Here is a 21,414-nt window from a genome sequence, read left to right as displayed (position 1 = left end):
TCCTCTGCCTGGGGGGATGTTGATGGCGGCCCAGGGGGAAGGGGGCAGACTCACCTGGGGCTGAGGTAAGACCACCCCTCACACACACACTTGCGCTCAACGTACATGACACCCCCGCACGCTTTGGACAAAGCACAAAGGCAGCTTCTGTAGGTGTAACATTGACTTTAATAACAAAAGGAGTTCATGCACGTGCCCTAGCCCCTAAAACTCATCTGTGCCCTGCACCCGTGCCAACTTACTCAGTGTCTAATTGTTTGGCCTTACGGGCCCTTTGACTACGCCTAGGTGGTTCCCCAGACGGTACAGCAGAACTGGAGGTGGACTCCTGTGATTCCTGCCCTCTGCCACGGGATCCCTATGGCGGCCGTTTCCTGGGGCGTCCTGGCCTAGATAGGCCAGGCTGCGGCCCGGGTGACTGGGATGGCAAGCTGCCAGCCTGTCCTGCCCGTTGCCCACCCGATGCACCTGGGACGGAAGGGGGGGAGCCCGAGGTGTTGAGGTGTTCTGGGACCTCCCCTACAATGGGACCCGGAACAGTCCCCAGCACCTCCTCCTCCCTCGGGGTGCCCGATGGCCCCCAGGCCTCTACATGGGTGGGGGATGCGAACGGATGGCCATCCGACGCCCCCCGACATCTGACGCTGCCAGTCCTGGAGGCCCGTGCTGGTATCGACAAGGGTCTGCAGGTTTGCAGCCATGGAGCTCAGGGAGTTGGCAATCCCTGTCTGTGACTGTGTGAACATGGGCAATGGCGCCGATGCCCTCAGCGATGGCCTGCAGAGACTGGGCCATGGCCTGCAGAGACTGGGCTATGGCCTGCTGAGACTGGGCCATGGCCTGCTGAGACTGGGCCATGGCCTGCAGAGACTGTGCCACGGAGTTGAGCCCCTCTGCCATCTGCCGCTGGCGCTGGCTCATGGCCTCCTGTGAGAGGGCAGCCATGTCCTGGGCCACAGACGCCGCCTGCACGGAAAGCCCCAGGCCTCGCAAACCGCTCCCCATGTCTGACACCGTCGCACCCATTGCCTCCACCACGGACGCCACCCGTGCGGTGTCGGCCTGGGTGGCATGCATGACCTGCACCACTGCCAGCTCCTGGACGCGGGTGGACTCCTCCACCTGTGACTGCAGCCGCCGCAAGCTGTCCGTCACCCTCTTCACTCGTCTCAGGTTCGGTCGTTGCATCGGACCTATGGGTGGGTGTGGTAACTCCAGGAACCCGGGATCCATCTGGGCGGCAGATGTTCGCTTGCGCCGGGCTGTCTTCCGACCGCCCGGTCCCTCTGCTGCTCCTACCTCCACCTGCTGTACTGGGACGGCTGTGTTGTGCGCACCAGTGAGTGTACCAGACGCCTCATCACTAAAGTGCCCAACCGAGGTGAGCGTCTCTGCGATGGTGGAGGGCGTTGGTGACAGCAGTGGCGTTGTGTCGTGCGCATCGTCCGACTCTGAGTCCATGGCACTTTGGGGTGGCGGTTCGTCTCCACCCATCCAATCTGTGTCACTGTCCTGTATTTCAGTTTCCTGGGTAGGGGTGTCCTGGGTAGGGGTGTCCTGGGTTGTGGTTTCATGGCTCGGCTGTGAAGGGGGCCTGTGGCTGCCCCTCTCATCACTGGGTTGCACATGCCTGCCTCCCCACACCCGCATGAGACGGGGGCACCGTCTCCCTGTTGCTCCAGGTCTCTCCGTCTCCCGTGGTCTCCGAGGGCCATCGTGCGGGCGTCGAATGCCAGAGGGTCCGGGTCTCTCCGTCTCCAGTGGTCACCGAGGGGCATCGTGCGGGCGGTCTGCATCTGCGGGGATGGGTGCCTCGACGTTTGCTCCTGCGATACACAATGAAGCATGCATGGTTATACACGCAGGCAGTGATCAGGTGATGTGGGGGAGGGGGGATATGGGGGATATGGGGGATATGAGGACGGGCTGTCGGTGGTGTGGTGTTGAATGCTCTGATGCACAGTTGAACCAACACAGTTGTATTTGATACAACGCTATTTTATTTCAACTGCTATTTACAGTTCTCCCTGGATACTCTGCACATGGTGACTCCCTGTGTGTGAAGTGTAACAGGTCCTGTCCTTGTCCTGGTCTCCAGCTCGACTGGCCACCAGGTGTCATGTTCCCTCTCTTATACTGTCTCTGTCCTTGTCTATGATTGGTTGTCGTGTTGTGTGTGCTGATTTCTCTGTTGGTGTGTCTATCATGATATGTGTGTTTGAATATCATGACATCACAAAATTATGTGCCTACATGGTTATAAATACGAGTGTGTCATGAGTGCATCTAAAAGTGTGTGTGTGTGTGCGTGATATTTACAGCATGTGCATGTGGCGTAACTATATACATGGGGCGATGTCGGGTGCGTCATGCTGACGAGGTTGTACCATAACAAAACAATAAGAAAAAACTTTGAAGTGTGGTCCGGTCAAACGAGATCTGGAATGAGACAACAGTAACATGTGACAATACAATAGTGTCTAAACTTTAACGAGCGAACAGTCTCATAAGTCCAAACTAGTAGGTGTGCGACGAATTTGGGTTGGCCGCCGCACGGGTGGGTCGAGAACCACCGGCTGAGGTGCGGCCTGGCCATGGGTGGCGATGGAAGGGGCATGATCCGTGGCAGCTCCACAAAGTCATCCTTGGGAACCAGTGGAGGACTCGGCGTGTGTGCACGGTTCTGTTGCGAGCGTGGAAGGCGGCGAAAGGCTCGCCGATTGGGCCTACGCACCAATCCATCCGCCATGCATACCAGGAACGAGGTGGAGTCTTTTTTCTTTTTATGTTTGTGGCGGTGCCGTTGGATGGCATCTTGTAGCTGATGGGTCATTGACATTGAAGAGGTACCATCAACAATATCATGCAAGGCGATGAATGTGCCAGATGTTGAAGTCGGCTGAGACTGTGCATGCTGGTTCTGGCCACATGCTGTGCTGGAAGGGTGATTCTGCAGAGAAACGTCGAAGCATGTCGCCTTGGTGAGAGAATTGCTGCTCGCATCAATGTCTGGTGATGGTGTGAAACTAGAACCTTGCATCAGATAGGGAAACGCTATGTGGCCAGGCTGTGGTACAGCAAATCCTGGGCAGTAACTAAGGCATCCAGTCTGTAGTGCAGATTGCACTGGCGGTTGTCCTCCTTCAGTCTTGATTCCATTAGTGGGCAATCCGTAGTGCTGGCCTGTTTGAGAATATGCTGCATAGACTGCTGGCTGCTGCAGGCTTGAATACTGGGTCTGTCCAGCATGAGCTGTCATTGGCCGCACTGTCGGTGTGGACCAAATGTGTGGACATAGCTGTGGTGTAAATTGGTGAATCCGTCTTGGACTGTCGGTGCTGGTTGTTATTGCTGACCCAGTGTGATTGTCACGTGATCCATTCCCTGTCGTTGTGGCATCTGCTGTCACCCTGAGCGTGCCATCACTGAGGCAGCGACACTGCCCGTCTGGAGCAAAGTTTGGCGTACGTGACTCAGAGTCGGCGTTTGGCTGCTCCCCATCTGGAGTCTGGTCTGTTTTCTGTTGATGCTCCCCGTCCGGAGTCTTAACAGGTTCACTGGAAGCAGCTGAGATTCCTTGAAGCTGCACTTCTGGAGTCGGAACATGCAGGAATGCATTGACTAGTGGAGAGGTTCGAGCCATTGAGGGTGCAAGTGGTGCGGTGTCACCATAGTTGTCAGTGGTCCCACCGTGATCGTCGAGTACCTCTGTATGCACTAGGCGAGGTCTGTCACTTTGCACCTTTTGCATGGGAAGTGGGATGCTATTGTCACTCGTCTCACATCCCGTGGATAGATCCTCATTAGCAGCTTGCTGTTCACTAGGGTTGGGTAAATTGTCAGAGTTTTCATCTGGTGGTGCAAACCATGTCGGTGGACTGTCATTGTCTTGCCGTTGTCCTTCATTTGGGCTTTTCTTCTTTGGAATTTTAAATCTTCCCCCAGACATTGCAGAACCTTGTTTATTACCCTCAAGTTCTCCCATATGTATGGCCTCGAATGTAGGATCCAATGTTTCTTTCGACATTGTACTATTTTCCAAAGAACATTCCGTTTCAATTTTCTTCTCAGTTACTTCATATGTATCTTTGTCCAATGTACATGCCTTCATAGTTTCTGGGTCTGATTTTGCTGGGACTGGCATAGTCACAGTCTCTCTTTTACTGTTCTCAGTTGCCCACATTATACTCCCCAGACATAACTGCTTAATCTCTGGGGTTAGTGTGGTACAATGGATAATCGGGTCGACCTTCTCTGCATCTTCACCGTCAGTGGAAAGCACAATTGGTTCACTTGAAACTGCTGCGGGTTTTAAGTTCTTTATCTGGCTACTCGATGTCGGTGTCCTCAGGATTCTTGCTCCAATGTTCTGCTCATTTATCAGTGGAGTGTGTATAGATTCAATGCAATTAATGTTCCCCTCAAGGTTTGAAGAGTCATTACTGACTAACTGCTGGTCTCCGAAGTTGGGACTTTGTGGTGTTGTGTTGAAGGGAGACATTTGTCCCTGCTGTAGGTATGATTCAGGTTGTGTTATTTCCATTAACTGAGGATCAATGTCTTGTCCATTTTTTCGATCCGTACTAAAACACTGGAAATTCTCAGTCTGCTCCTTGCAAGTTAAACATACAAGTAATTTCTTCAGCAAATCCTCAGCATCCTTCTTTGACCGTGCAGCATTATTAATATCTCTTCGGCTATAATGATCCTGAAGGTCAGCGCATAAGTCTTTTTTCTTCGGGCTTGGAAGAGGCGATTGCTTTGGCTTGTCTTCAGTTGGGCTTGAACAGTCATCAGCGCTGTGCCCTTCATTGTAGCATGAGAGACCGTCATGGTCATGCTGCTGTGCAGTGGAGCATGGTAGGCTGTTATAGCCTTCTTGCTGTTCACGTGAGCATGGCAGACTTGCATCGTCTGCCGCTGGTTGGTCAGGGGAGGTTGCTAGACCCTCATGGTCTTGTTCCTGCAAGGACTGCGCATCGGAGTCAAGCGTTTCTTCTATCGTGGAGGCTGTCCACGAGCTCTCTGTGGAGGCTTGTGACACTGGAGTCACTTCTTGTTCGTGCAAGGACTGCGCTCTGGAGTCTTGCGTTTCTGCAATTGTGGAGTCTGTCCACGAGCTTGCTGTGGAGGCTTGTGACTCTGGAGTCACTTCTTGTTCATGCAAGGACTGCGCTCTGGAGTCTTGCGTTTCTTCTTTCATAGAGTCGGGAATGCTGAGCGGGATGTGGACCATGCTCTGTGTGGCAGCACGCCGCTCTCTGTGGGCTTGCACCGCTCCCTGTCTCCTAATTTCAGGCTGCAGCATCATCCTGCACTGATGAGTTGGGACGTCATATCTGCTGGATTGAAGATCTTCAAATCCAAAAAATGAATCCGCATCTGCGTCGGCTTCAATGTGAGGGTTGCCAATGTTCAACACGAAAGGTTCGTCCGAGTCATAGTCGTATAGGACCACGGCGCTGTAATTGGGCTCGCGAGGTCCAGAAAAAATGTAAAGATCGGTATCGAAGTATTCAAGGTCAGAATCATCGGCTTGTGCGTAAGTAACTGCTTGTTGCAGGGTTCTTCGGAGGTCAAATTCATCTCCTGGGTCAATTTGCGGCAATGTGCTGTCATTCCAGGTGAAGGAAGGTTGTTTTACAGCTTTAACAGATTTTTGTTTTTTTGATTTGGGACGTTTCCCTTTGAAATTGGATTTGCGACGTTTCCCCTTTAAATTGGTGCGGTCTGGGGCCTCTGACATCCTGACGCTCGGTATGTAGCACGTAGGAAGCGACTGCGCATGCGCAGATCGCTGTTCCTTTACCGTTGGCCGTTTTCTTGACTCCGCATGCGCAGACGAAACTCCCGGTTCTGTGCACTTCTCGCGCAACTGTGCTAGCGTGACACCTTTAGCAAGATGGCCGCCGACCTCGACCCAAATCTCTCTCAGGTCCGGGATTTCGGCCTCTGGGAATTCGGCCTCCGGGATCCCGGCCACGAGGTGAGTACTGCCGCTTTTCTTACCTTTCCTTGCCGATTGGAGTGTGTTTTCCTCACTGTATTTGGCGAATTTGTTCAGGACTGCCTGGTAATCGTACCTTTGTTGCCTCCTGAAGAACTTGAATTTTGTAAAGATTTCTTTTGCTCTTGCACCGGCGATGGTGAGGAGAAACTCAATTTTTTCATCATCATCCAGGTCTTTGAGTTCGGCTGCCACCAGGAAGAATTCAAACGCTTGCCGGAATCGCCGCCAGTTTTCGCGGAGATCGCCGTGGCACTGGAACGGCTGCGGAACCGGGAGCCAATAAATCTTGCCTGGGTATTGCTGGGTGTCTCTGTACACTGAGATATGCCGGCAGGTATCGATCCACTCCTGTACCATGTGGTGTTGGATGCTCTGATGCACAGATGAACCAACACAGTTGTATTTGGTACAACGCTATTTTATTTTATGATTGGTCGTCATGTTGTGTGTGTTGATTTGTCTGTTGGTGTGTCTATCATGATATGTGTGTTTGAATATCATGACAGGTGGCTCACTTGCTGGTGGGCCCCCGACCTCTGCATCAGCAACCTCCCGGTCCTCAGGTCCGCCAGCCAGTTCCAGGGCCCTTCCCTCATGTTCGGTCAGTGGCCTCTCATCTGCTGGGCCTCCTCCAGTCCTCACATGCTCCCTGGTGTTGTGTGCGCGCTCCTCCTGTGGGGGGTGGTGGCAGGGGTAAAAGGCAACAGTGTTAGACAGGTATATGAATGCACGCCATCGGTTGCGCGTGTATTGCAGAGGTTAAGGTTAGGGCTGGATTCATTTGGGGAAATGCGGATATGGGGGATATGGGGAGGGGGATATGGGGGAGGGGGGATATGGGGAGGGGGTATATGGGGAGGGGGGATATGGGGGATATGGAGAGGGGGACATGGGGGAGGGGGGATATGGGGGAGGGGGGATATGGGGAGGGGGGATATGGGGAGGGGGATATGGGGAGGGGGATATGGGGAGGGGGGATATGGGGGAGGGAGGATATGGGGAGGGGGGATATGGGGGAGGGGGGATATGGGGGAGGGGGGATATGGGGGATATGGGGGAGGGGGGATATGGGGAGGGGATATGGGGAGGGGGATATGGGGATATGGGGGATATGGGGAGGGGGGATATGGGGGATATGGATATCGGGCAGGGGGGTGGGGGGGCTCACCCTGGCTGCCCTGGCGAGGTTGTTTACCTTCTTGTGGCACTGGGTGCCTGTCCGTGGTGTCAGGGCCACAGCGCTGCCACCTCCCTCCACAGACGCCAGCTGTGGCGTGGGGCGACTCTGCGGCCGTGTCCGGGATACAGGGCCTCCCTCCTCTGCTCCACTCCGTCCAGGAGCGCCTCAATGTCGCGGGACTGGAACCTCGAGGCTGAGCGGCGGGCGGCCATCCGGTCGGGTCTTCTGGTCGGGTGGGGAGAGCAGCGCGTCTTTTGAGCTGTCACGCCGCACGGCGTGAACCACGTGAGCCAGTGCGGATAGCGTCACGTCGCTGCTAGCCCATTCCGGGCCGGAGACTTTGCGACGTTTGGGGCGGCGTGATGCAGGTGGGATTTGCGCTGTTTTTGGCGCCGTTCGGCGGACATCGCGACGATAACGGAGAATTCCGCCCCTTATGCCTGCAGACAAAGTCAGAGCCCTTTCTGTCGCTTTCTGCAAATTGGGAGAGCAGCCCTCGTATTGAACATCTTTAAAAAACATTGCTGCAACAGCTTGTAAGTGCCAAAATGCCATTGATCAGGAAATTGGAACAGTGTGACCCTGAAATAGAATAGTGGGTCCAATATGCCGAGCAGAAAGCCATCCTTCTAACGGCCTATGGGGCTCAGACTTATGCAGTCTTATTTGAAGTCTGACATCTCCAGAGGCCCCCAATACAAAAACCTCCGAGCAGCTCATTGCATTAGTCAAGAAACGCTACAACCCGAAACCATCAGTGATTACGCAGGGATACAAATTTAAATCGGCAATGAGAAGCCCAGGGGAGATGATCTCGGCATCCATGACACGGTTCCGGCAGTTGGCTGAGCTGTGTGAATTCGGATCAACAATTCCGATGTGTTGAGTGTTAGATTCGTTTTTGTTTGAATAACCTCAAAACAAAATACATTACCAGCAGAGACAGAAATTACCTTGACTAGCACGTTGCTCAGCCTACAGAAAGCACTGAAAGAGGTACATTATAAATGCAAAACATGCAGGCAGGCGAAGTAAGCCAACTTGGGCGAGAAACCGCTGGCAGTCGTGGCGGCAGGGATGAGGTTGCAGAAAACCTTATGCAGAAGAGTAATAAGCAAAACAGGGGGCGCGATTCTCCACTCCCACGCCGGTTGGGAGAATCGCCTGGGCCACCAAAATTTCCGGGGACGCCGGTCTGACGCCCTCCCGCGATTCTCCCAAGCGGCGGGAACGGCCCGGTCGAGTTTCGCGGGTTGCAGGCCGGAGAATCGCCGGAGACACCCAAAATGGCGATTCTCCGGCACCCCCGCTATTCTGAGGCCCGGATGGGCCGAGCGGCCAGGCCAAAACGGCGGGTTCCCCCCGGCGCCGTCCACATCTGGTCGCTGCAGTTGTGGGCGGTGCGTGAACCCTGGGGGGGGTGCGGCCTGTGGGGGGGCGAGGGGGGATCCTGCACCGGGCTTCACATGGAATGTGGGGTGGCCCGCGATCGGTGCCCACCGATCGTCGGGCCGTCCTCTCTGAAGGAGGACCTCCTTCCGTCCGCGGCCCCGCAAGATCCGTACCCCATCTTCTTGCGGGGCGGATTTAGAGAGGACGACAACCACGCATGCGCGGGTTGGCGCCGGCCAACCCGTGCATGCGTGGATGACGCCCGTTATGTGGCGCTGGCCACGTCATCTATGCAGCGCTGCTTTTACGCGGGCATGAAGGCCTGGCGCGTGTAGATGACGCGGCCCCGATCCTGGCCCATTGTCAGGGCCTGAATGGGTCGGGACTTGGGCCGTTCCACGCCGTCGTGAACGTCAACAGCGTTCACGGCGGCGCAGCCACTTCGGCGTGGGAGTTGAGAATCCCGCCCCCTGTGTAGAGATACAGAAAATCAGGTCAGCAGACCTGGAACTTAGTAGAATGCTACCGGTGCAAGGGATAGGACTTCCAGGACAGACATAAATTTAAAGCTGCAACATGTTTTGCCTGTAACAGAAGATGACATATTCGGATTAAATGCAGAGCCAAAACTTACCAGTGAGAAAAAAAAACTCTGACTCCAGTGCATAGTTTAGAGAATGACTCCGAAGAAGAATCTGAAGTTTACAGATTGAACAATATTAAAGTAAACAAGTCAGCCCCAATCTTAATAGTGTGAATGGTCGACCATTAAGTATGGAAGTAGATACAGGACCTCTGTCATAGGAGAGCGGATGCATCGGTATTTGTAAGGTGAGATCCAGCCATTGTAATTAGAAAGCACATTGACCGGCTTGCCACGTACGCACGAGAAGCCTTGAAGATATTGGGGACAATAACAGCACCAGTAACGGACCAATATCAGTCACACCAGTTAACTATCATCATGATAAAGGGCCTCTTGTCCCATGGGCCAAGACAGGCTCCCTCAAATCATATTAAACTAGTTAGAGACTTTCAGCATTAATGAAGGCAATTTTCATGGAATATTAAGGAAATCCCAAGAAGCATTTCAGAACGAACTGGGCAGTATGCAGGCGATCGAGGCAAAGATCTATGACGATCCTGAAGCAACACCAAAGCTCTTCAGTGCTCATCCAGCACCCAATGCTTTACACAAAAAAGTAGAAGCTGAGCTCAAGCGGCTGGAGGGCTTAGGGAAAATTAAACCTGTGCAATTTTACTGAGTGGGCTGCGCCCATTGTACCATTGGTCAAGCCAGACAGGACTGTCAGAAACTGTGGCGATTATAAGATGACAATCAATCAAGCTGCCAAACTGGATCAGTACCTAAAACCTAGAATTGAAGGTGAATATGCCAAATTAGCTGGGCGTTTGACTTATACGAAAATCGCCTTGAGTCATGCCTACCAGCAGTTGGAGCTGGACGAGGCATCGAGGGAAGTCATGACAATCAACACTCTTAAAGGCATATTTCAAAATACCCAGCTGCCATTTGGAGTACCTTCGGCTTGCTCAATATTCCAACATGCAATGGAAAGCTTGTTGCAGAATTTGCCCATGGTAGTAGTCTATGTTGAAGACGTGTTAATTATGGGAGCTTCTGAAGAAGAACATTTAGCGAATCTTGGGGAAGTGCTGCAAATATTTTAAAAAGCAGGAATCAAGTTAAAAAGGAAAAAACATATATTCCAATCTCACTAAGTCACTTATCTTGGATTCTGGGTCAACGCCCAGGGACTTTATCGTATGGAGGGGAAGATTAAGCTAATCAAGGAAGCACCGACGCCAAGAACATGTTCGATCTAAAATCTTTCTTTGGTCTGGTGAATTGTAATGGCTAATTAATCCCAACTTTACCACATTTCTGGCACCTTTGCGTCTCAGAAAGTACTAGATCTGGTATTGGAGTGACCATCAAATCGAAGCCTTTGAACGAGTCAAATTGGCGTTGCAGTCATCATACCTCTTGGGTCATTTTGATCCCTCGAAAGAAACAGTTCTGATCTACAATGCTTCATCCTATTGATAGATCCAGTATTGTCCCACAAAATGGATGACCATGCTGAGAGAGCTATTGCTTATGCTTCTAGAACACTGACAGATGCAGAGAGAGCCAATTCTAAATAGAGTGAAAAAGTTTTATCAGTAAGTCTATGGACGTCACTTTATGATATTTACCGACCATAAGCCAGTCATGGGCTTATTCAGAGAGGACAAGGCCATTCCCCCATCATGTCAGCTAGAAAAAATAAAGAAATGGGAAATAAGGGAATCAACAAGAAGGACTCTTACAACATGCATGCCTACCAATATCTAAATGTTGCCTATAGTATGACAGTGTCACCCATGAAGAGATGACCAGCTTTCAAATACGTTAGCTCTGTATTCCATCAAATGAATAAACAATGGGTTATCTTTGAAATAAATATTGTCTTTTGGAGGATATATTAATGATTGAACAGGAGAATTTTCAATCAAAAATAAGGAAATGATCCCTGTCTATTCAATTTTGGGTGCATAATAACATGATAACTATTTCAAATTCAGACATTCTGGACAAACGTTTTGAGAACTGCACAGAAAATGTTAGTCATGCTGTAATTGTGAGGGAAAATTTGTTCTGGAATGTGAGAACATAACTTTTGAAATGAAAGCCAGTGAATAAACACAATTAGACGGCGCTTCAATGTGTCTCTTCCTTGACCTAAACAGTGCAATGGGTAAGTTGACACAGCTCAATGTCTCAGATGTTGTCAGGATAATAAAATGCAGGTAGATATGTACTTTTTACTGGTGTCTCCATTTCCTCAGAAACATCTTTGTTTTGTCAATGGCTTATCTTGGTCCTGGATTATGTTTTGCTAATATAAACAGATATGCGATAGTGACAAATGCAAATGCGGGCAAAATAAGTGGAATTTTGAACAATCAGTATTGACATCATGCATTCTCACACAGCATAGACCTTACATTTATACTAGTCAGTCACTCCAGCTCTTATAGGTAACCTCATGTTTTCATCGTGCAGTTTTACTTATGACTTGAGGGATTTGGATGAAAGTGATGTGTGTAATTGAAACTCAACTGAGTAACAATCAAGTGCATGGTTCAGTCTATGCGGGAAATTGTGGAGCATGTTTTGATTTATTTGCCTTGTTGCATAGATCAAGGTAAGGTCCCTTATTTACTCCTCTTTATTTTATGTTGCACTCACATAGATCCTTGCTGCTGAAATATAATGTACTTCATGGGCAGTAAGGTCAGTACAAGTAGCATTAGCAACCCTCAACTAGACAAGAAAAACTAGTGAGAATCTGCTCCTGATCACTATCCATTAACTTCTGTTGGTGGAATGCCTGGTAAGGACAGTATTAAAAAAAAGAAACACTTGCATTTATCTCAAAGTCTTCATGACCTCATGACTGTCCCAAAACACTTTACAAAAGTGTGGTGACCATTGAAATGTAGGATACTGCACAGTCAAATTGAGCACAGCAATATCACACAAACAGCAATGTGATAATGACAAGATAATTTGCTTTTGTGATGTTAACCAAGGGATAAGCGTTGGTCAGGAGAATGGAGATAAGTCCCCTGCTTCTTTTAAAAAAAGTGAAATGGGATCTTTTATGCCCACATGCAAGGGCAGGTGGAGCCCCAGTTTAAAGTCACATCGAAAAGACAGGTGGTGGGATTCTCCATTTCTGAGACTAAATGTTGACGTGAACGCAGAACTTTCACGACAGCAAAACTGGCGACATACCTGGTACATCTGGTGGGCATCAGGCAAAACAGGGCGGTGGGGAATGAGTGGACGGTGGGGGCAAAATGGACGACCCTGTGGGTGGCCTAAACTCCACTGCCCCACGACCTTCCCTACCATCGCCACCCCAGGGATTTGATGGGATTGGGTGATGGAATGGCCAGCTTGCATGCAGGGATCTCCTAGGTGGATAGTGCTACCGTGGGCAGGAGTCAGATGTTGTCAAATGATCAGAAGCACCTGAGCTCATCGCAGAGTGGGTTGTCATCATTCTCCATCCCATGGACCAGACCCACTCTTACTGTCAACCCAGGGCCCACAGTGCAGCAGGTATGTATCACGGAGTGGGGTGCAGGTGGGGGGGGGGGGGGGGGAGGTTTGCCAGGGATGGGAGTGAGGGTGTGTGTGGTTGGGATGCTGTGTCCGTTCCCCTGGCCAGTCCCCTCCCTCTACCCCTCCCCCCATAGTCGGTGAACCTGGAGGCAACCAGGGCATCCCGTGCACTTTGGCCATGGCACACATGTCATGCAGCCTCCCGTGCCTGCCTGGGTCCCCTGTCCCACACATCCTCATCCTCCCCTGCATACGCCATGTCGAACGAGGCATGCCATTCCAGCAGAGGGCAGTAGAGCAGAGCTGCTGATTGGCTGTTTCAGGGAAAATTAGCATCAGTGCATTGGGGTCACCGTATCTTGAAAGTGGTTTGTGGAGTAGCTGTTGTCAAGTGACAGTTAACCCCGGAACACTTCTTCAGTGTTTCCCTCCCTACCTCCTCCTCTAACCAAAAAAAAAAGACAATCACTGTCAGGATCCCAGCCGAGTAAAGATTAAGAGGGAGACTCGAGGGCAGGGAGAAGTAGAAAGAAGTTGAACCGTGACGTCACAGCCTGCAGTGAAAGAGCGCGAGGAGAGCAGTGGGGACTCAGTGAAAGAGCGCGAGGAAAGCGGCGGAGACTCAGTGAGAGAGCACAAGGAGAGCGGCGGAGACTCAGTGAAAGAGCGCAAGGAGAGTGGCGGAGACTCAGTGAAAGAGCGCAAGGAGAGCGGCGGGGACACAGGATAAAAGCGCGAGGAGAGCGGCGGGGACTCAGCTGCTGGAGAAGCGGCCTTCAGATTTTCGGCGGGAGCAGTGGCCAGGGGTCTGTCGGAAATGTACGTTTTCCTCTTTAAAAACTTAACTTGGCAAAGCAGTGACCTGATTGGCTGGTAAGGAAAGTGCTCCAATTAGCAGTAGCTGGGAGAAATTTAACTCTTCGTGTGTTGGTAAATATTGTGATTCGTAAGTAAAATCTTTATTCCTTTCACTTATTCATTATTTGTTATATTTGTAATCAGTTAAGGTAAAGTGAAAAAATGGCAGAAGATCTCAGCCCCGTGTTATGCTCCTCGTACTCAATGTGAGAGTTCAGGCACGCGGCCGATGCCCCTGACTCCTTCATGTGTGGGAAGTGTGTCCAGCTGCAGCTCCTGTTAGACCGCATGATGGCTCTGGAGCTGCAGATGGACTCACTTTGGAGCATCCGCGATGCTGAGGAGGTCGTGGATAGTACGTTCAGTGAGTTGGTCACACCGCAGATTAGGATTGGTGAGGGAGACAGGAAATGGGTGACCAAAAGGCGGAGAAAGAGCAGGAAGGCAGTGCAGATGTCCCCTGCGGTCATCTCCCTCCAAAACAGGTATACCGTTTTGGATACTGTTGGGGGAGATGACTCACCAGGGGAAGGCAGAAGTAGCCAGGCTCATGGCACCGTGGCTGGCTCTGCTGCACAGAAGGGCAGGAAAAAGATTGGCAGGGCTATGGTCATAGGGGATTCAATCGTAAGGGGAGTAGACAGGCGTTTCTGTGGTCGAAAACGAGATTCCCGAATGGTATGTTGCCTCCCGGGTGCACGGGTCAGGGATGTCTCAAATCGGCTGCAGGACATACTGAAGAGGGAGGGTGAACAGCCAGTTGTTGTGGTGCATATAGGCATCAACGATATAGGTACAAAACGGGATGAGGTCCTACAATCAGAATTTAGGGAGTTAGGAGTTAAGTTAAAAGGTAGGACCTCAAAGGTAGTAATCTCAGGATTGCTACCAGTGTCACGAGACAGAGTAGAAATTCAAGAATAGTCAGAATGAATATGTGGCTTGAGAGATGGTGCAGGAGGGAGGGACATTGGAACCGGTTCTGGGGGCGGTGGGACCATTACAAATTGTATGGTCTACACCTGGACAGGACTGGAACCAATGTCCTAGGGAGCGCTTTTGCTAACACTGTTGGGAGGTTTTAAACTAATGTGGCAGGGGGATGGGAACCAGATTAGGAAGTTAGAGGTCAGTAAAGAGGCAGCAACTAAAGCCAGTAAGGTACAAGATAATAAACTCATTCTGACTAAGGGGAAGAGTAGACAGGGAAGAGATGATGAACGCAAAGGGACAGGTGGTCTGAGGTGCATTTTTTTCAATGCGAGAAATGTAGCTGGTAAGGCAGATGAACTTAGGGCTTGGATTAGTACCTGGGAATATGATGTTATTGGTATTACTGAGACTTGGTTGAGGGAAGGGAAAGACTGGCAACTAAATATCCCAGGGTATAGATGCTTCAGGAGGGATAGAGAGGGAGGTAAAAGGGGTGGAGGAGTTGCATTACTGGTCAGAGATGATATCACAGCTGTGATTAAGGAGGGCACGATGGAAGATTCGAGCACTGAGGCAATATGGTTAGAGCTAAGAAATGGGAAGGGTTCAGTAACATTGTTGGGACTTTACTACAGGCCTCCCAAAAGCAAGTGTGAAGTAGAGGTACAAATATGTAGGCAGATTATAGAAAAATGTAGGAGCAATAGGGTGGTCGTGATGGGAGATTTTAACTTCCCCAACATTGAATGGGACTCATGTAGTGTTGGAGGCATAGATGGAGCAGAATTTCTAAGGAGCATCCAGGAGAGTTTTTTAGAGCAGTATGTAAATAGTCCAACTCGGGAAGGGGCCATACTGGACCTGGTATTGGGGAATGATCCTGGCCAGGTGGTTGTAGTTTCAGTCGGTGATTACTTTGGGAATAGCGATCACAATTCCGTAAGTTTTAGAATACTCATGGACAAAGACGAGAGAGGTCCTAAAGGAAGAGTGCTAAATTGGGGAAAGGCCAAGTATAACAAAATTCGGCAGGAGCTAGGGAATGTGGATTGGGAGCAGCTGTTTAAGGGTAAATCCACATTTGAAATGTGGGAGTCTTTTAAGGAAAGTTTGATTAGAGTGCAGAACAGACATGTCCCTGTGAAAATGAGGGATAGAAATGGCAAGATGAGGGAACCATGGATGACGGGTGGAATTGTGAGACTAGCTAAGATGAAAAAGGAAGCATACATAAGATCTAGGCGACTTAAAACTGATGAAGCTTTGGAGGAATATCGGGAAAGTAGGACAAACCTCAAACACGCAATAAAGAGGGCTAAAAGGGCTCATGAAGTATCTTTGATTATCAGGGTTAAGGAAAATCTCAAAGCCTTTTATTCGTATATAAGGAGCAAGAGGGTAACTAGAGAAAGGATTGGCTCACTCAAAGACAAACGAGGGAATTTATGCGTGGAGTCAGAGGAAATGGGTGAGCTTCTGAATGAGTACTTTGCATCGGTATTCACCAAGGAGAGGGACATGACAGATATTGAGGCTCGGGATGGATGTTTAAATACTCTAGGTCAAGTCGGCATAAGGAAGTTCTGGGTATTTTAAAAGGCATTAAGGTGGACAAGTCCCCAGGTCCAGATGGGATCTATCCCAGGTTACTGAGGGAAGCGAGGGACGAAATAGCTGGGGCCTTAACAGATATCTTTGCAGCATCCTTGAGCACGGGTGAGGTCCCTGGGACTGGAGAATTGCTAATGTTGTCCCTTTGTTGAAGAAGGGTAGCAGGGATAATCCAGGGAATTATAGACCTGTGAGCTTGATGTCAGTGGTAGGCAAACTGTTGGAGAAGATACTGAGGGATAGGATGTATTCACATTTTGAAGAAAATAGACTTATCAGTGATAGGCAGCATGGTTTTGAGCAGGGAAGGTCATGTCTTACAAACCTAATAGAATTCTTTGAGGAAGTGACAAAGTTAATTGATGAGGGAAGGGCTGTAGATGTCATATACATGGACTTCAGTAAGGCGTTTGATGAAGTTTCCTATGGCAGGTTGATGGAAAAAGTGAAGTCATATGGAGTTCAGGGTGTACTAGCTAGATGGATAAAGAACTGGCTGGGCAACAGGAGACAGAGAGTAGTGGTGGAAGGGAGTGTCTCAAAATGGAGAAAGTTGACTAGTGGTGTTCCACAGGGATCCGTGCTCGGACCACTGCTGTTTGTGATATACATAAATGATCTGGACAAAGGTATAGGTGGTCTGATTAGCAAGTTTCCAGATGATACTAAGCTTGGTGGAGTTGCAGATAGTGAGGAGGACTGTCAGAGAATACAGCAAAATGTAGATAGTTTGGAGAGTCGGGCAGAGAAATGGCAGATGGAGTTCAATCCAGGCAAATGCGAGGTGATGCATTTTGAAAGATCTAATTCAAGAGCGGACTATGTGGTCAATGGAAGAATCCTGGGGAAAATTGATGTACAGAGTGATGTGGGAGTTCAGGTCCATTGTACCCTAAAGATGGCAACGCAGGTCGATAGAGTGGTCAAGAAGGCATACAGAATGCTTGCCTTCATCGGACAGGGTATTGAGTACAAGAGTCGGCAGGTCATGTTACACTTGTATAGGACTTTGGTTAGGCCAGATTTGGAATACTGCGTGCAGTTCTGATCTCCACATTACCAGAAGGATGTGGATGCTTTAGAGAGGGCGCAGAGGAGGTTCACCAGGATGTTGCCTGGTATGGAGGGTGCTAGCTATGAAGAAAGGTTGAGTAGATTAGGATTGTTTTCGTTGGAAAGACAGAGGTTAAGGGAGGACCTGTTGAGGTCTACAAAATTATGAGAGCTATGGACAGGGTGGATAGCAACCAGCTTTTTCCAAGAGTGGGGGTGTCAATTACAAGGGGTCACGATTTCAAGGTGAGAGGGGAAAAGTTTAAGGGAGATGTGCGTGGAAAATCTTTTACGCAGAGGGTGATGGGTGCCTGGAACGCTTTGCCAGCGGAGGTGGTAGAGACGGGCACGATCGCATCATTTAAGATGCATCTAGATGGATATATGAACGGGCGGGGAAAAGAGGGAAGTAGATCCTTGGAAAATAGAAGACAGGTTTAGATAAAGGATCTCTATCGGCAGGCTGGGAGGGCCGAAGGGCCTGTTCCTGTGCTGTAATTTTCTTTGTTCTTTGTTCCTCCTCTTCCTCCAGCACATCGCCCCTCTGCTGCGCAATGTTGTGGAGGACACAGCAGGTCGCCATGATGTGGCGACCCTCTCAACATCGTTGGTTGGCACCTTGGCTGTGACTAGGGTTGGGGGCGTGGGACATCAATATGACCCCCCCCCCCATCACCAGCAGCTCCTGCAACAAGACAAGATGCATGATTAGACCATGGGCTGGGGGGGGGGGGGGGGGGGGGGGTTGGAGGGGAGTGGGGGTGGTGGGGGGGGTGCGGGGTTAAGGGCGGTATGGGGGTGAGTTTGGCGTTGAGGGGGTTGGGCATATGTCTTATGGGGAACCGCAACTCAGCGGGGTCTCACAACCTCGCCCGAGGCCGATCTCCACCCCAACGACTGCCCTTTCCTCGGGCACATCTACCTCGTCCAGGTCCTTCTGCTCTGCTGGGGTGAGGGGCCGCAGAGAGGTCCCCCTCCAGCTTTTTCCTGCTTCCTGCAGTTATGAACAGCCTTCTCCTGGTGGTGGTGGGGAAACAGAAAATGCAGTGTTATTCAGTCCGATACATGCAGCCCACGTGGTTGGTACCTCATGGCTTCAGTGGCCAGGGCACACGGCCATGGCGGCCGATATGGGTGCTGGCATGTGGTGCAGGGTGGGTGGTTCAGACACCATCTGGGTGGGGGCATAGCGTTACGGGTGTGTGGGAAGGATGTTGGTGCCAGGGGCATAGTGCTGCATTCTCACCCTTGTCGTCTTGAGGAGGTCATGTCGTTTATTCTGCATTGTTGGCTGATCCGGACAGTGTTGCTGACAGTGTTGCTCTCGAACGAGGCCACATTCTCCCGCACAAAGCGGTCTGTCAGGTCGTGGCAGGGTTCTGGTAGCTCAGGATGTGTTTTTTTTGGGGGGGGGAAGAGAGGTACTTCTCCTCACCCCCCCAATCGGCTCGTCGCCTTGCTGTCATTCCTTGCCACGGGCTCTTTATCTCAATATCGACATATCCCCAATCGCATTCCACAGCAAACTAGTCTGCTTCGGCAGGAGCTGTGAAAGTGTGTTCCTTGCCTTGGTATGTGACCCAGAGCTTTGCTGGGTACAGCATACCAAAGTGTGCGTCGTTCTTGTACAGTGCTGCCTTCGCCCTGTGAAATTCCACCCGGCGCTTGGCCAGGTCAGCCACAATGTGCTGGTATATTTTTATTTTGTATCCTTCCCAGCTGAAGTTCTTGGACTGCCTGCCCACCACAGGATTCTTTCTTGTTCCTGGTACCGATACTGCCCTCGGTTGTTCCCAGTCTTTGGGTTTCAGACGCAGCGACCGGTGTGCCCCGTCTATTTCTGGTGGGTTGGGGAAAATCTCCCTCCCCACCAGGTTGCCCAGCAGCTGGGCCACGTAGTTCGTGGGGTCCCTGCCCTCGATTGCCTCCGGAAGGCCGACAATCCGCAGGTTTTGCCTCCTTGAGCAGTTCTCCTGGTCCTCGACTTTACTCCTCTGGCTGTCCTGCGTCGCGACCAACCTCGCCACCTCTGTCTCCAGTGCCACGATCCGATCACTCTGGTCGGTTGCAGCTTCCTCCAAATTGTTGATGGTTGCCTCTCGGGCTTCCAGTCTATTTTCTGTCCTGCTCAGGGCGAGCTCTATTTGTGCCAGAGTTTCGGCCACCGCATCCTTCACTGCGGCCTGAATGTCCACTTTTATCAGCAGCTGGTGCTCCCTCAGTGCCTCCGAGAAGCAAGCCCTCCAGCACCCCCCCTCCCCCCTCGATGCGGGAGGGGTTTGGTCATGGCTGCTCTGCCCTTTTCGCTCCTGCGAAACTTGCGCTTCGCCGCCTCGTGCGCTGGCCTCCTCATCCAACTGTCTCTGTTCCTGGCCCCTTCCACTCCTGGTCTCTGTTTGACCCCCAGACTGGCTTTTTCTGGGCATTTTTTCCTCTCTTTCTTTCTTCCCCCGTCTTACTAAGGTCTGGGGAATGAATTGCCGAGTTTTATGGCGGGTTTTCGTTAAAATGTGGCTATTTTTTTGATCCATGGGAGGAGAGTCACCTGATGTACGACTGCTCACACATGACTTCACCGGAAGTCACATTCAATTCTTCTACTAATACACAGGCAGGTTGTTGCTGGTGACCATGAAACTATTTGAGTGCAAAGTAGAGGCCAAGTTGTTGTAAAAATCCATCTGGTTGATTAATACACTTTAGGGAAGGAAATCTGCTCTCCTTACTTGCACTGGCCCTCCAGGTAATGTGGTTGACTGCAATCTGAAATGGCCTGGCAACCCACTTAGTTCAGGGGCAATTAAGGGTAGAAACATATGCTGACCAAGTCAGTGATGCCAACATTCCCAAGAATTAATAAAGTTAACATTGATGCTATCCATCTATCATCATTCCCATAGTCACCAACCATTTTGTGCCTTGAGACATGGTGGTGCCAACCTGTTAGTGTATTTCTAAAAATGTATTCTTTCGCGGCATGTGGGCACGCTGGTTAAGCCAGAATTTATTGCCATCCCCAATTGCCTTTGAGAAGGTGGTGATGAGCTGCCTTCTTGAACTGCTGCAGTCAATAGGGTGCAGGTCCACCTACAGTGCTGTTAGGAAGGGTGTGGTGTGATTTGTCAGAATCATCCGACCACCATCTTTGTAGTCTTGCTTTTTTTATCCCAGTGAAACGCTTGCATGCAAAGTGATTCTGCTTTTTCTTTAAAGTCATATTTATTCAGATTTTACATTTTAAAAGTTAAGGCTGAACATTCATAAAAACAGAGAGATACAGAACAGCAGTACAAATGGGTTAATACAGTCATTAGGCGTAACTTGATACCTCTAAAAGGCCCACCGGGGAAGAGGGAGCAACAGGATAAAGCCAAGAAAACATAGAAAAATTGTGCACACCTTCCCATGCAACAATTGCTTTTAATTATGACAAGAGTTCAGGATAAATTTTTCATGCCATGCCCAGTCGCACACAAAAACACATCTCCCTCAACTCCAGCAGTGCCAGAGACACCAAGGACACACTGCCAACTTCTTCCCCTGGACGCTAGACCCGTCTGTACCCCTGCAGGATTCAACCACGGATTCATCATCCACCATCCATAAAATAGAAAAAAAACAAAGAAAATTTGCAAGAACCCCAGTTTTAAAAGGATGTCACACATACCCCACAATGCAACACAACCCCAGTCTCCGGTCCAGCACTGAACCAGCACCACTCCCCACAGGTCTAGCAACTATGCATTTTGATTATGATCAGTGCCATCCAAGCCTCCCATTAAAAGAGACGGAGTACTACCAGACGTTCCTCACAGGATACCCAAGTGTCAGGACCCAACTGTGGGTCCATATTCTCCCGACCAATGCCCATCATCGTTGATGAAACAGCGAAAAGAAAATGCTCAATCAAATAAGAAGTGTCCTAACTGCAATGGGCGAGGGGTGGCAACAGGATATTTAGCTAAAGTACAAAACTCGGCTCAATCCCAAGCCCCTGTGCACAGAAAAGTCCTCTCAGGATGTTGCTAATGAATGTCTTGAAGGAAGGACGTCCCAAGCTCCAGGGGGCAACAGCATACCAACCAGAGGAATGGACCGGGCCGAGCGCAGCACACTCCAACACACAAAAATCAGCACCTCTAGGACTTCTAGCACACCCCAAAACCTCTGGGGCTGGTTTAGCACAGGGCTAAAGAGCTGGCTTTTAAAGCAGACCAAGGCAGGCCAGCAGCACAATTC

This window comes from Scyliorhinus torazame, chromosome 8 (assembly GCF_047496885.1).
Source record: "Scyliorhinus torazame isolate Kashiwa2021f chromosome 8, sScyTor2.1, whole genome shotgun sequence".
Lineage (NCBI taxonomy): Eukaryota > Metazoa > Chordata > Chondrichthyes > Carcharhiniformes > Scyliorhinidae > Scyliorhinus > Scyliorhinus torazame.
Note: the sequence above shows the minus strand (reverse complement) of the source record.